General features: G+C 42.5%; 1 protein-coding gene across 3 annotated transcripts in view; it reads left to right on the forward strand.

Annotated features, from left to right (window-relative positions):
• The first annotated feature begins 1,647 nt into the window (after nucleotides 1–1,647).
• Nucleotides 1,648–15,938, forward strand: part of DTNB (dystrobrevin beta) — a 198,546-nt gene continuing 184,255 nt past the window's right edge. Inside the window, exons 1-2 of one of the 3 annotated variants that reach the window (XM_065682020.1) lie at nucleotides 1,648–1,850; nucleotides 2,536–2,614. The gene's annotated coding sequence lies outside the window, so the exon portion shown is untranslated. Of the gene's footprint in view, nucleotides 1,851–2,535; nucleotides 2,615–14,992; nucleotides 15,105–15,938 lie in introns of those variants that run through there. The other 2 variants (XM_065682021.1, XM_065682023.1) reach the window with 2 other exon arrangements.

Below are 15,938 nucleotides of genomic sequence, written 5' to 3' on the forward strand. Positions count from 1 at the left end.
TAATCTCCCTAGGGAAGTGGTGGACTCTACAACGCTGGACACTTAGGATTTGACTGCATAGGGTGCTGGGACAGCTGGTCTAGGTCATGCTTTGCCTAGAAAGGTTGGACCAGATGATCCTTGAGATCCCTTCCAACCTGGGATACTAGGATTCTGTGATTCTATGATTCCATGTTTGGAAGGATAGTTAACTGGGCTGAAGCTCATATATACAGACTATCAAATTCCAGTGCTAATGCCTACGTCCTGCTTACTTTACTACTATAGATGCAGCCAGCAGGGCTTTTTTCCTCTTATTTTCCTATTCCCTCGTGACAAAGTATCTCCCTCCCACACATGCAAAATGTTAGTAGTCCCTCCTCTCCACACACACTGTAAGAATCCCATTTCTTTCCCACAGGCACAGAAAACGTTTTGCAGAAGGAACCATGGCATTTTCACACAGGGAGACTGATCAGAGGGAGACCGCACGCACAGCCTGGAACAGATGCCTGTCCTATCCAACCTTCCTCAGAAAACACTGCTGTGACTGTTTGTACTACGCCTGGTTGCCAGCAAGCCAAGCTGTAACGTAGCCGATTGCTATGCAATAGCATCATCCAGTCTGACACAGATGGTCAAAGAATGGAGCAGGGGAGATTGTCATGTGAAAAATTTGCCATTCCTTTGTTGGAGAATGCTGGAAGACACAGCAGGGTGCTTTCAGAAGACTCCCGTGGTGTGCAAGTGACACATTCTTGAAGTGCACAGTTCCAGGCCCTCGCAGCCAGCGATGATGGCTGTTGAAGTCACAGCAAGAGCCAAGGCACTACACCAGTGCCTGACCTCCAGCAGAGGAGCCTGCAGACTGCCATGGGGATGGCTGCTGAGGGGCTGGCTGCGGTCTCACTGCTGAAGGTTCTGTCCCGCACCCTAACCTCACCCCCTAAGGCTTTTCTGATGAAGCAGGGCCCAGCCTGCTCCTGAAACTTGCCAACGCTCCTGTGACCACCGCTCAGAACATGGGAGTACTGCAACGACTGGCTCTGTGGGGCTCGATACGTACATATATGTATACAAACACTCCGCGCTTGCCTTTCTGCGGGCGCAGCAGCACCGTGGGCGTTCTACCGGAGCCCACCTCTGCCGGGCTTCTCCCTGTCCCACTGACAGGTCGCTCTCGGGCTCACAGCGGGGTTTCCACAGCTACCTCCCGGCATTCAAACGCCGTTAAGAAGCCGCCTCCTCGCTCCACACAGCTCCAGAGGCACCGCAGGGGCTCCCGGACTCTGCAGCAGGCCCCGCCCCCGTCCCCTCAACTGCGGGTGTTGCGCCTGCGCGAAGATCGTGAGACGCGCCGAGAAGCCGGGGCCGCGCGCTGGGGCGGACACGGGAGCGCGCGAGGCGGTGCTGGCCGCTGATTGGCTGGAGAGCGCGAGCGCTCCGAGGGGCCCGTGGGCGCGAGGGGAGCGCGCGCTGGCCTTAGCCACCGATTGGCTGAGGGACACGGGGGAGCGCGCGGCGTGAGCGCACGCACGCACGTCCTCGGCCGCCGGCGGAGAAGAGTCTGCCTCGTGATTGGCGGCCGGGCGGCGTCGCAGGGAGAGGGAGGGGATAGGAGGGTCAGCTGATTGGCTGAGAGAGATGGAGGGGGTGAAGCGGTTACGAGCTCAGATTGGAGAGAGTGCGCGCGCCCTTGCGGAGGTCCGCTCGGATTGGCTGAGCGGCGCGAGGCGGCCGGGGACCGTTGGAGTGGGGAGGCTGAGGCGCTCGGCCAGCCGTACCCGCAGAGCCGGCGGAGTGCCGGAGAGCGGCGGACCGGGACCGGGCAGTCCCGGGATCCGCACCCCTGACCGCCGCCCCCGGGAGAGGTGAGTGCTTGGCGGGGCCAGGCGGGCCCGCTGCGAGCACCGCTACCGCCTGCGGGGTGGGAGGGTGCGGGGCCTTGCAGGGCGGAGGGTGCCCCGTTCCGCCGCTAACCGGGCAGGTTGCAGGGAACGGCGGGCAGTCCCGGGGCGCGCCCCTCCTGCCTGCGAAGTCCTGGCGGCAGCGCAAACTGGAGCCCCTCGCGTCAGCCCCGGGAGCTGCGGGTGCGGTAGCGGGGCTTGCCGGTCTCCGGGCCTGGCGCAGAGGAAGTGCCGAGCGAGCGCCCTGCGGGGGGCCTGGGATGGAGGAGAGCTGGCACTCCTAAGCGGGCCTCCGATACCTTGCAGAGAGCCCCGCGGATTTACTTGCCCCAGGCTCCGCGCCGCAGCTCCCCATGGGGAGGCTGTTGGCTGGCAACGGGAGCGTCCTGGCGCCCGAACGGTGCTGGCTGCGCCTCACGGCTCCTCTTGGAGCAGGCAGATGTTCGCGTAGACGCAGAATCTGCGGGCTTCGTTTCTGTGTAATTAAGAGCATACGCAATCAGGGCAAATGTAGCGTAATCATAGTTGTAACTGCAAAAGAGCAAGGGGAGGTGTTATTTTCCTGTGTAAAACCACGGCTTTATCGATGAAACCCCCCCAGCCTAACTCGGTTTTTATTTCTCTCCCCTTCCCCTCCCCATCTTTTTAGATTGTCTTTAAATGTTTGAAGAAGGAACTGAGCTCAGGAAAGTGGAAGTTGCCCTGAGAGACTTCTCAGTGTAATCCAGGTAATGTGATCTGTTGTGACTGCCTTGGGTATTGAGCTTAAAAACTTGTATTATCTAACAGATTTCAGATGCCTGTTTCTCGCACTTGCATAACTGATGTTGAAACTCTTTCATTTATGACAAACTTCTGGTATGAAGTAGTGATTTCTGCAGTTTATGTGCAGTATTGCACATGTAGAAATATTCCCATGTGAGGTGCAATATTGTATTTAAAAAATCTCACACAATGACGTTCTTGTGCAACAGATCCCTCAGCTGGGGATGGTGAAGCTGGTGGATATTCTTTTGGAGACCTGGGGGAATCTCACTGGTGGTAGCTCATCAGCAAAGTACTTCCTTCTTTTGGAGGGCTTGGTGAGCCACTGGGGCTGGATAGCACAAGGATACTTTGAAAGTTGTTTCTGTGCTGCTTGATATAATGTGTTTAATGGATTTGCGTTGCTAAAGTTAGAATTTGGTCTATAGTTCTGCGTTACTGCCTTTTAAAAATGCCTTTTACTGTTGGTTTTCTTTTCTTACTCTGGTTCCTAAAGCTGACTATATTGACTGAGGGCCACAAAGATGCTCTGGGGCCTGGAGCACTTCTCCTATGGAGACAGGCTGAGAGAGCTGGGCTTGTTCAGCCTGGAGAACAGAAAGAAGGCCCCGGAGGAGACCTTAGGGTAGTTTCCAGTGCTTTAAGGGGCTGACAAGAAATTGAAGAGCTGCTTTTGACAAGGACCTGTAGGGACAGGACAAGTGGGAATGGCTTTAAAGTGACAGAGGGGTGATTTAGATTAGATATTAGGAAGAAAATGAGGTACTGGCCGAGGTTGCCCAGAGAAGCTGTGGCTACCCCATCCCTGGCAGTGTTCAAGGCCAGGTTGGATGGGGCTTTGAGCAGCCTGGTCTAGTGGAAGGTGTCCCTGCCTGTGCAGGAGTTGGAACTAGGTGAGCTTTAATGTCCCTTCCAACCCAAACCATTCTGTGATTCTATGATGCTCTGTTTGGTGTGGCTGCCCAGTGACAAAACATTCCATATGCCTGAACCAGTAGTTCAAAAAGTCAGAAGTCTCAGGTTTTAAAAGTGGGCAGATGCTGGATTGAAGAATTTTTTTTTTTTCTTCCCAGTTTCTTTTCCTTGGTAAGTATATATCCAGAGGCTCCTGTATAGTATCATAAAGTACACCTGAAAGAAAGTTGGTAACCCAAAAGCATTGCTCTAAGACTGTTGCTTTTTGTGTTTCCTCTTCTCCAAAGAGTATTTCAGATTCATGGGGAGTTTAGATAAAAGAGCAGACCTCCTACTGATCTGAAGACTTTTGGAGATGGGGGAAGAGTAGCATTAATCACTAGCAATGTAAGGGAGAGTGAGCAGTAATTTGTCTCCTCAGAACATGGACACTTTACAAAGGCTCTCCATGGAGAGTGGTACAGTCTTTTCTGAAGTTCTTTTCCGGATTAGTCAATTCATGTCATGTTTCCAGCAGCATCATTCCCTTGATCCTTTAATTCTTGCTATGTTTTTGTCTGCCCAGGATTCTACTCCAGAGGTAGCTTGCTTAGGTCACTGCCTTAAGCATATGGTCCTGCTTGAACCCTGTGGGGGTTTCTGCTTTGTGTCATTATCATATATGAGATTCTTGTCTTTGTTTTGAGGCTGTTTGATGATATATTCCAGATCTACTACTGAGCTCAGCACTAAGAAGGGTGCTCCCTGCTCTGGTGTTTGGGATGCCAGTTTGACTACTTGTTACATGAGTTCACATTTATGAGGGCACATCCAGTAGACCTCTGTGTAAGCACCTTATGATACCCCCCTCATTGTTCGTTAAAGTTCTTGTGATGAATTGTCTGAAAGTTGCTGTTTTTTTTGCAGCAGACTGCTTCTTGCCTTAGGCTGTGGGTTATTTTAGAATGATAAATTCCTTTATACACTGTGTTGCAGCCAATACATTCAGGCGTCTGGTTTATCACAGACCCTAGATGTTTGAATATTAATATGAATTTTAAGAAGTGATGAATGGTACAGAAAACTTCAGAAGAAGCTGTAGTGCAAAGAGCAAGAGCTTTTGCATTATCATAAAGGCATAATTTTTCCATCAGTTTAATTATATTATGTACCAGTACCGCAGGGTGGCATTAGGAGTGATAACTACAGTTCTTTGTAGCCATGGCTGTGTGTTACCTATTGTTAGTTGTGCCAGCTGACAGGTTTGGTAAGAGGGAGAAAGTAAAGTCTTGAGGTTTAAACCAAGGACTCTGGGATTAGTTGGTTTATTAACCAGCATGTACTTTGGCTGCATGCTTTGGAGAGCCTGGCGTCATCTGCCTGATCTGTTACAGGCTGCCACAGAACCCAGCTGATGTATTCAGGTACAGCACTTTTTGCAAATAATTTCCTAGAACTCCTTTTGAAAGGAAAGGTAAATAATTCTCTTAGCTCAGACGTGGTAGTGTGTAGACACTGCCCTGTAGTTACAGAATGCATCACCTGGGAGTCACAAAGACAGTTCCCCAGCAGGTGTGAAGGGCTGGCTTTCAGCATTCCACACACAGCACAGCCTCATTCTCTGACCATTGTCTATCTATGCTGCTTTCTTTTACTGGTTTCAGGGTTAGGTTGTCTGGTGATAAGGGTTTGAATTCGCAATGTTTGTATTAAGTTAATATTTCTTTTTCTTTTTTTTTTTTCTCTTGACTACCAGGGAGAAGAAATTGTGATTGTATTGTGTGTGTTTGGTTTAGTGTTTAAACAGGTTTTTACTGGTAAACTGTGGCTAAACTTAAGTGGTTTCATGGGCCTTTTCCATTCCTGTGGCTTTCAAGGGCTACTGGAAGGAATGAAAGTATTTTAACTACTTAGCTGTGCTAAAGTAATACATATTTATAAAAATACTTGCACCAATGGAGGTGAATTTTAAAACAATTGGATGTGTAAAGTGTGTACTCTAGTTACAAAACACTTAATCTCAGTAACTCTACTGTAAGTAGTTACTGTCTGCCTGCAGGTGTGAGTTGTTTTTTAGTCTTTGAGTCTTGCTGCTTTGAAGTGCAGTTTTTTACTTTTACATTTAAGAAATGAAGGAGTGAAGAGGGTGTTCTGCTGTAACACAAATGGGGAGGGAGCCTAGTCCCTAAACACGGGGAAAGTGACAAAGGTAAGGGAGAAAAGCTCTTAGTTTTACAGAAGATGATGCTAAGAATGTCTTACCATTTAATTAATTTGATGAATTAAAATTTTACACTTGGCTTATTTTGCTCTTCCTTTCTTAAAGAAAGAAAACATGACATTTGTGTCCACAGTTGGTCAGAGATTTGGAATGTTGAATTACAGTTGAGCAGAAAAGTAGCTGTCAGAGTTATGCACGTGTTACAGAGGGCAACAGCAATAGAAGACCATGTAGAGCTGAATCTTCAGGACTGAATATTCTAGAAGGGATTTTTATGGAATATAGTCTGCAAAGAGCAGTTAAACAGGAGTCAGGGAAGGGGTGAAGTTTCTAGTTCTACTGTAATGTGTTCGGTGTTACTGCTTGAAAGTCAGGTTTTTATAACAGCAGAACAGACTTTGAGAAGAAACTTATGGCAACAGTAAACAATAAGAAAAATGGACTGAGTAGTAGTATCGTTTAACTTGCTGTGTGATTGTGTTGTATAGCAGAGCAGACAGCAAATTAGTTGGAAGTAGGTGTGCTATAAAGTACACACATGAAATGTTTCTTTCCCTGGTTACCTATTAATGTGACCACAGTATAATTTGGGTTTGGTTTTTGTAATGCCTTTCCAGATGGCAAGTCTTGAGAGGCTTAACAGTTGAACAGCCTGGCTGTGCAGGCATGGAAGTGTTATCTCCAGGGAGAGAGGTGCCTTAGGGACAGGCAGAATCCAGGTGACAAGCACAGCAGTATTCTTTGAGGTTGTTTATTTATATTATTTTTTGCAGTGCTTATGGGATCTTATCTTTCAATTACTGTTACTCTTTTATTTATGTTTCATAGAATGATCACATCAAAGGGAATACTGGGGCAGTAGGGAGGCACCAGTGGTTTTGACAACTATTTTGGGTACAGCCAAATTTCTGAAGAAGGTATTGTTTGTTTCTGGCAGCTCAAAGTGAAGGCTGCCTGGGACTATATATATGCTCACCTTCCCATTGACTGCAGCAAATGGCAGCTATACTGTTAAACTTAGATTAATGTAAAGTCCTTATTCTGTACTCTCACACCCTTTTAATAATGTCTAACTTAAAAAAATAACATTTTAAGTTAATATAGGCAATAAAATCATCATTATGTAAAGAATTAAAATTGGGTACTCTTCTTCCCTCCTCCCCACCCCCGTAGTTCAGTTGTGATCGTGGAAGCAGCACATGTTTCCAAGTGTTTGTCATGAACCCTTTGACTGGAATTTGCCATTTCTGCAGGTGTGCCAAAGGAGCAGTATGTGAACTTTTTCTGATGTGCTAAAACTTTTCATCTAATGTGATGACATCAGAAGCAAGGCGGGAAGGGAAGGTCTTGTGTGGATTACTATTGCTTGGTGAAGATGGTAGCGAGTAATAGTGATCTAGAGGTGATGAAAGATGCTGAAAATGGTATTATCTTCTGGTGTGGCTGATTTGGGAGGAAAGCAGTATTTATGCTCTGTACTGTTATCTGCCAGCTTGCGATCTGCATTAGTTTGCATTCTGTCAGCGTTCACACATGTGTGTTACCCTGATGATGGTTCAGTCCTTGTACTGTTCATGCTCCATCTGTTAGTCTAGGTTAATGGAGAAAAGGGCAAAAATGTAACTCAAAACACTTCATATTAAGTATTCCATTTTGGTGAAGAGGCAATTTTAGGAATCTCTCTTGTGTGCTAGTAAGCAGTTCTGGGAACTTGCAGATTAAAATTGTTAAAAAGGGGATTGTAAGGCTCACAGTGGTAGAGCTGGGAAGCACAGATTGCACAGAAACCCTCTCCAGTGTTATAAAGAAGATGAGTCTTCCCTTCTTGAGAGGGAGAGGTAAGCTGCTAATTCGTGTATTTACGGCTTCTTATTGTTTGAAAATCCTGGTGTAATATTTCATTTATCTAACATTAACATTGCATTATTTAAGGAAAACAGTTTTAACTACTAAATTTGCTCGTTTGCAGGTTCATGGTAGATCTTATGTATGGACATTACTCTTAACTTCAGCCTCAAAATCAACAGTGCAGGTTGTAAAAACCCATTTCTGTTCCTCAGGCTTTGGGTCAGTAAAGGAAAATAAGAGTTTGTGACGGCTCTTTAGTTATTCAAGAAAAGCATTTTTGTGTTTTAGGCACTTCTTATCTGAACTTCTGTGCGTACTCTGTTCAGTTTGCTGACAAACAGATCTGGTGATGCAGTATGTGTATAAACATACAACATTGCCCCTAATAGCTTGCCAGGTTTTTTGTTTCTCATTCTTAACAGTTTCCTGTTTACTAAAAATAGATCTATATTTTGCTATGTACCTAAAACAATACCTTGTAGTATTCTTTTAAAGCTCTCTTTGGTTTTGTGATTTAAACTTCACAAGAAGTAGGTTGCTTGCATGCAGTGTCTGCTGTTGGTCTCACCAGCCCCTCTGTATTATCACACCTGAGCCATAAATTCTTTAGGTCAGGGATTTCCTTCTGCTCTGGGCATTAAACAGTTACATACATGAAGTGAAATCCTGTGGGGTTACAGTAACTCGGGTGCTTTGGAGCTCTACTTGGATTTGAATTTTTTCTGTTTTATCTTGAGGTAATCTGGAGCTTCTCTATAAAAAAGTGTTAAAAGCTCTTGCAAGTTTTGAAAGAAAACCATGGTTAAATATTGTTGCTTGTTCCATCTTTGTTTAACTTGTATCTTGTAAATTCTTTATTGGTTTCTTACTAGCTGGGAAGATAAGATTGCTGGTCTTGCACTGGGGCTTAGACAAGTGCCAAGATTGTTTTCTGTATCAGGAAATTAAAGAAATAAGGACTGGCTGAGAGTGTGTGGCTGTGTGCAGTGTCCTGTACAAACAAAACAAATGTCTTACAGTTTAAGCAGAAGTGGCAAGGTGTGCAGTAGGGAAATGTTTAGTTCTTAGTACCTTTTTTTTTTTCCCAAAACTTCTTGATTGCCATTCATTTTCAAGATAGTTTACTGTATAATATGTGCATATTTTTGCAGAATCTTCTGTAAGAGTATTATAATCCACTGTGTTTATTAAAAAAAAAAAAGAACCATTGATTTGTACAGAATTTCACTGGAAAGTTATAATCCATTCTTTTGGTCTTAGTCTGGTGGGGTTGTTTTTTCCCTTATGCCCTTCTCCTAGACTGAAGTCAGTTTTGAATGCTTCTGTGAGATCTTTACAAGTCAAGTCCAATACTTGTAAGAAAGCTTTCTCTTAAAAATCTGTAAGAGACCTTGAAGTTTTTGGGGAACCATGCCACTAGGAAATGCATTTTCTTTCTCAAAAGATGCTCTGTTACTCCTGTTGCTGTAGATGCAGAAGTAACATCTTAAAGTATTTTTACTACTTTTGTGTACAATTATTTACGCTTCAATTTTTTACTCCATACAGTGATGCGAGCAGTTTGAAATGTTAAGTTAAACTAGGAGAATTATCAGAAATGGTTAGAATATCCATTAAAAGAAGATGTTGCCAGTCTGCTTGTGTAAGTATAACAGGCTTGTCTTTTTGTCTTCCTGGGTTTTGGTCTAAGTGTGTTAGATGTGTCCCCAAAAATAACTTCTAGATTGCTTTATTTTTCCTAGTAAGAAGCATAGGGGAATGCAGGAATACTTTTCATCAATTACATATAATCGTGTTTGACTGCTGATAAAAGAGAGATTGGAATGTGAACCAAGAAAGGATGAAGAACAACGGAAAGAGTAAGACAGCATCAGATATTTTGAATAGAGAGGGAGATTAGGGGATGAAATCAGTCTTTGTGAGTTTTTTGTTCAAGTTCTTAAGAAAAAGTAAAAATGCTTCAGCATCTTTTTACTGAAATCTAAGATTATTGTTGTTATACTCCATCAAATCTTTTATGACAGTTTAGAAATTGCTTACAATTGTTTAAATCAAGTGACAGCTCAAGGCATACAAGTTTAGAAGCCCAAAACAAACGCCTGAAGTGCTAAAACAGATGTGACAGTAATAATGTTTTCTGCAAGTACAGATGTGCCCTGAAATTTTATTCAGTAACTTCATCCCAATGACAGATTCATTCAAATTTTTAGAATTGAATGAACTGACAAGGAGTGAAAGCTTTTCTGTAAACCACCCATGAAGATGTGTTCCTTCTCACTGGAAAATCGGCAGAAAGTTACAAAACTTCCTTCACTGGGTATCGAGTATATTTAAGATCAGTATGTTCCCCAAACTGGTAGTCTGATTATTTTATTTTTAATTACAAGTTATTTCTGAACTTAAATAGGTATAAGCACAATTTTACCCTCGCATCAACTGCATTATCAGTAATAACGATCAGAAATATTATTTCTGCTAGTGAAATGCAACATCAAGAATCTGAACAAACTCAAATTTCATAATTCATAAATTACCTTGTATTTCTGTGACCTTCTGTTTGGCTGATGAGGCTGCATTTCAGTGGTTTTCTGGAAATGGTTATCAAATCATAAAGATCCGAATCTGCTTTGGAGTTTAACTTAAAGGTGGAAATAAAAAATAAACCGAAATTTACTTAAAAGCAAAAAAAAAAAAAAAAAAGCCAAACAACTCCCTAGTTAATTAACCTATTTAGTGACTGAATTAGAGTAATAAAAAAGCAGTGAGGAAGCACCTGAAATAGCAGAGATGGATCCCAAACAATGAAATTTCAGTTTATAGTCTCTAAGGAAGTCAATACAATAGCAGTTAGGGAAGGACAGATGTGTGACTCCTTAAATGGTGGCTATAGTTAGGGCAAGATCACAAGGGCTGCTCTGTTAGCTAAAATTAATTACATAGTCTGTCTCCCTCCCTTAGATTTGAAGAGGAAAAGCTGCTTCTTTAGGCCGTTACCTACAGCTGATGAGCTCCAAGAAGAGCGAAACCTTTTAAGATAGGTCCTGTAGTATTGGCCTGACAACCATCAGCAGGGTTTGCTCACATTCCCATTTGTGCATAAGCTACAAGTGCAATCAGAAACTGCAGAAACAGGTGGTCCAGAGGCATCCTGGCTGAGCCCATTACAGCAAGTCAAGGAGAAAACAGATGTCAGGTTCTACTTCTTATTTATACGTCAGTTTTTTTGCAGCCAGGAGTACATGTATAATGCATGCGTGTGGTGTGGGAGGGAGCTTTTAAAGGTAAGGAAGAGGAAGAGCTGTGAAAGAGAAGAATGGAATATAAATAGGAAAAGAAAAAAACTTGAGCAAAGTAAGAAAAATGGCTGTGTTTATGGTGCTATTGAAGATATTTTGGATGGCGACTTACTGTAGAATTCTCCATGTTTATTGGTAAGGAATTTATAAATTGATTGTCAGGTTAACTCTCACAGAGGTTGCCCATGAGGCAACAGAACAGGGTTATTGGACCTACTGAAAGAAAAAGGTGAATGGATGAAGGGAAATGTCAAACTTTCTGAAGGTTTGCATCAAACACACTGAGCTGTACCTTTAAGGTACTGACCTGCCACAGTTTTTATGCTTCAAGGTGAACATTACTTTGTAACAATTATATACAAGTAACTGTTAGCACTTTATGATTTTTACTAATATTATTTAATAATAACGAAACTGTGTTTCTCTAGTATTTTACTGCAGTGCAGATAATTTGCTGCTGATTCTCAATATTATGAATTTAAATATATTTAAATAATAGCCATCTTGAGCTAGAATCTCCCATGGGATTTGAGGCCAGTCTTCTTGTTACAGTAAAAAAAAACAACCCTTTTTTATATATGAATGTAGACATACCGATACATACAGTTATGTATGAGTAAATCATCATTATAATGCTACCATGTCTCAATAACTTCCAACAGCCTCAGCCTCTGACTGGCTGAAATCGGAGCAGTTTGTGGTTTACTTGGAGTATCTAAAGTTTAAGAAGCAAGTGAAACTGTACTTAGGTGCTGGCTGCAGAAGTTGCTTCAACTCTTACTTTTTGGTTTCTGATTTAATCTTGAGCATACTTGACTTCAGACCCAAAGGCTGCAGTTGGTGGTAGTACCTATACCCACTTCCCTGGCATGTAAAAGCTATACTCTTTGCCAATACTGGGCTCATCTCACTGATTTCAGGTTTTCTTTCTTAAAGTTGCTGCCTCTTAAAGCAGACCATATTCTGTGGAATACGTAGCACCATTCTTACTATAAATTCAAACACTGTTCTGGCGCTGCAGGGAGGAAATTCTGTATTTCACTGCATCAGACTCGAGCAGAGCACTTGAGCACTCCGGTGCAAGTTTTCTGTACTTTTGCCTTAGGTGGTGAATGGAAATTTAGCCCCTGTGGTCAGAGCAAGAACTGATGTGAAAACCAAAACATGTGGAACTTTTACTTCCAGCTCCACACACTTACAAGAATCGTTGGAACTTTGGGAGACGTACAGCCAGAAGATACTGGCTCTGGCATGAAAATTCAGCTGCGTTTAGTTTTAACAGCCTTTAAGGAAAAAGCACAGTGGGTTCAACCTACTCCTAGTCCTATCCTTAAGTGAACCAAAAGCTCGCTGAGTGCAAGTGTCCTGTCCAGATTGCCAAAGGTTAAAAAAGCTTTTTTAAGAACAAATATTCATGGAAATAACCCAGGACTGACCATGTAGCTTCATTATTTCATCAGCAGGAGTGGAAGCGGAGTAAGTTATTTGATGATACTGCTTTTGTGAAACTAGCAAAACAGGATGTTCATCATGAAACACCTCTGTGTGTGCAGCTCACATCTTTATCAGATTTTAGGTTTTCCCCTCTTAACAGGACTGATGACAATACAGATCATTTGTGTTTAGGCATATTTCTTTAAGCACTGGAAGTTTCAGCCTTTGGTTGAATTGGATGTTATTAAAGCTAAAGAATTAAATTCAGAGAACCGTAGAATCACAGAACGATGTTTGTTGGAAGGGACCTTAAAGATCATCCAGTTCCAACCTTCCTGTCACAGGCAGGGACACCTTCCACTAGACCAGGTTGCTCCAAGCCCCATCCAACCTAGCCTTGAACACTGCCAGGGATGGGGTAGCCACAGCTCACTCAGCACGTAAGCAATCTGTAGACCTCTGATTTTTTTTTCTTGTGATTAGGTTGTACTGTATTTACTTTGCCCATGATTTCTTTCTTTTTAGCAGTAAGAGAGAAAGTAGATTTGATTTATATCACACAATAGAGATTTCTAATTTGGAGTGAGGAAAGGGGAAGCTAAACAAAACCAGACTAACGCATTATCTTATTACTAAGAATGCCTCAGTGCAGGGTAGAGATAAGGAAAATGTGACTTTCTACTCTAAGAGTAAGGTTATTACATTCTGGGGGAGAAGACAAATACAGCTGAGGAGTCAGAGATCAATACAATGTGACCTTGTAGTCGAATGGTGCCCAGGTTAACTTTGTTGCTATCACAACAAACAGCAGGGTATAATCACACATGGTAACGGGAGGTGAACAGTAAGGTGTCTGCTGAAGTAGATCATGTTAAAAATGCAGGCCAGTTATTAAGAAGTTTAGAAGGACTCTTTTAGCAGTTGAATTTCATCTCCTCTTTTACTGGCCAGAGTAGAGGCATGTGAAGTTATGCAAATAAGGGAGCAAGAGAGAGGGGAGGAGAAACAGTCCTAAGTTTATACAACCACTCCTAACTGTCCCTTAGGAATAGTGTCCCACTGCTTAGTATAGTTCTGTGCAAGCTTCAGACCAATGCTCAGTTATGTCCAAAAAAAACTCCCCAAACTTAATATTCTTTAAAATATATTAAAATCCATGATATACGAAATAATAATTTATTAAATTAATTTAAAATATTATTTATTTTCTTTATGTTCTGTTAAGACTGTAAAGCATTTCTTAAAAAAGAAGACAAGAATCTTGTTAGTGCTGCTGTCTGAAGCAGTGGTGTGCCTACATATTGAATGCTCTGCCCTATGTCTCCTTCATTTCTGAAAACAGATGATGAAGTAGCAAAGGGATAGTAGAAGGTGATAAAGACCTGACATGGGCGATCTCTGTGCAGTTAGCCTCCAGATTCTTCTGCCTAGGAAGAGGATGTTATCTGAAGATTGTTCATGTCTCATCCAATGCAGAAATGGGTGTGGAGGCAGGAGAAAGTGTAACGTGGAGCTAGTCAGTTATGAGTCTAAAAGCAGCAGAAAGATGATGAAGAACCCCATTGTGGTCTGACACAGTATGGCCATTCTTAAGTTTTTGTTTAAAATAAACAAAACCCACACCCATATACATTTCCAAGAGTGCAGAATGGATTGTTGCAGGTTTCTTGATCCTACACAAGAACTGTAGAAAAGATGACACAGTGCTACAGTTTTAACGCTGATCTTTAAAGCAGAATCCAGCTTTTTCAGAATAATTAAAGTATGGCAACTCTGAACTTAGTTAGAAATGATCTTAGAGTTTTTTGTGAAATTCAGAGGTGTTTGATTTCTAGCTTTATACAAATAGCAGGAAATATTATCTGGGTCTCGAAGTACTTGGCTTTCAAGGAGTTGAACTGTCTCTGCTGGCAGGTGGGACTTCTTTTGCTGCAAGGACCTTCAGGGAACCTCACTTGTCTGTGTAGTTTTTCTGAGGTTTGGTAGCAATTTAGAGTGAGGGAAGGAAGAGAGCAGATTCTTTAATTAAACACTACTAATCCCAAGTTGTGATATCTTAATGTGTAGGCTCTTTTGATAAACTTTACCCTTAAGGCACTTAGAGGATAGAAGGCAGGAAGTGTAAGGGAAAAAATGAGACATCATTAGGCCTAGTCTGTAGGAAACAATTGTATTGTCTAACATTAGACAGTCTCTGACTCGATGGAGGTTGAGTATGTTGTACTATGGCCAAACCACAGAAAGCTGCCTGGTATCTTTGGTATTTGTGTATGCAGTTTAAGACTGTGCTGAAAGAAACACTGAGGTTAGAGTTTAACATTTCCCTTTCAGTCTTGGCCATTACCCTTCAAATACATGCACTAAGATACAGTGTTTACTGTTGTTTTCATAAAAGTCTGATTAATGCTTAGGGTAGTTTTATATTAAAACTCCCTTTTAATTTCATCTTTTGAACCTGTATTGATTCTTGCATGGGCTTTTCATCTCCAAGTTCTAATGTTTGTTGGTATTTGCACCTTCAGACGACATGCAGCTACATGTTCCGAAAGGCACAGAGAAATGAAATGCATTTTATTACTGTATTCATGGGTAGATGAAAATTTGAGTTCAAAATGACTTTATTTTGGAAGAACTGTTTTTTTTCTGCTTTCTGCAGCACTTTTGGTCCCTACTTCTCATTTCTCAGTTTGCCAAAGTCATATAACGTCGTCCTCTGCGTCCTGCACTGCTGCTTGTGGCCATCCGGTTATTCCTGTGCAGGTATTCTATCCGCTGTTGATCTTTACATGTCACCTCCTGATCACTCTGTTGTGGTTATCTGAATGGAGAAGACTTTTCCTACTTACATACATGTTAATTGCTGTAGTCACCCCCCTTCATTTGACCTTCCCTTGGAAGCTCAGTTTTCTTGACATGCTTGTGTTGATTTGGTCTCACAGGAGCATAGGGAGTGTTTGGTACAAGGCATGATAGCATAAGTTAAGGTCTCTCAGTGTGGAAGACAAGGAGCTAGGGAGGAGGTAGGGTGGAGATCTATAAAATCATGAATGTCATGGAGAGGGTGGATAGTGATTGATTGTTCTGTACCTCTCGATAGACGAACTGTGAGAACTGGTAGGAGGACGGAGGCTACTTGATGAGCTGTGGGTTTTACACTTGAATTCTTGCTGGAGGGTGTTATGAGTGTCGGAAGTTTATGGGCAGTGGAGGGACAAACAGCCTTGTGAGGGGAAAAGCTGGTTATGGTTACTAAACACAGAGAATCACTTTGGCTCAGGATGTCTTGGCACAGCAAACTTTAGAAACTTGAAAGGATGTCCTTAGGAGGTTTTTCTGTATGTTTTCCACATCCTTTGTATTCATCCCCGTGTATCTGCTTCGGGTTCCTTTTGGAGGCATGATACTGCCTTGGCAAGCTGGATTGGGCCCAGCAGTGTGCTGTTATTCTCTTAGTAGAACATAGCAATAAAATAATTTAGGCTTTTAAGCATGACCAAGCATGCTGTTTCTTCTGAATCCCTCTTTAGCATTTTATCTGAATTCTTCTTATAACTCGACTCCAACAAATTTGATCTGGGTTCCTGTTAGAGAAAT

This window comes from Lathamus discolor, chromosome 5, assembly GCF_037157495.1.
Source record: "Lathamus discolor isolate bLatDis1 chromosome 5, bLatDis1.hap1, whole genome shotgun sequence".
NCBI lineage: Eukaryota > Metazoa > Chordata > Aves > Psittaciformes > Psittacidae > Lathamus > Lathamus discolor.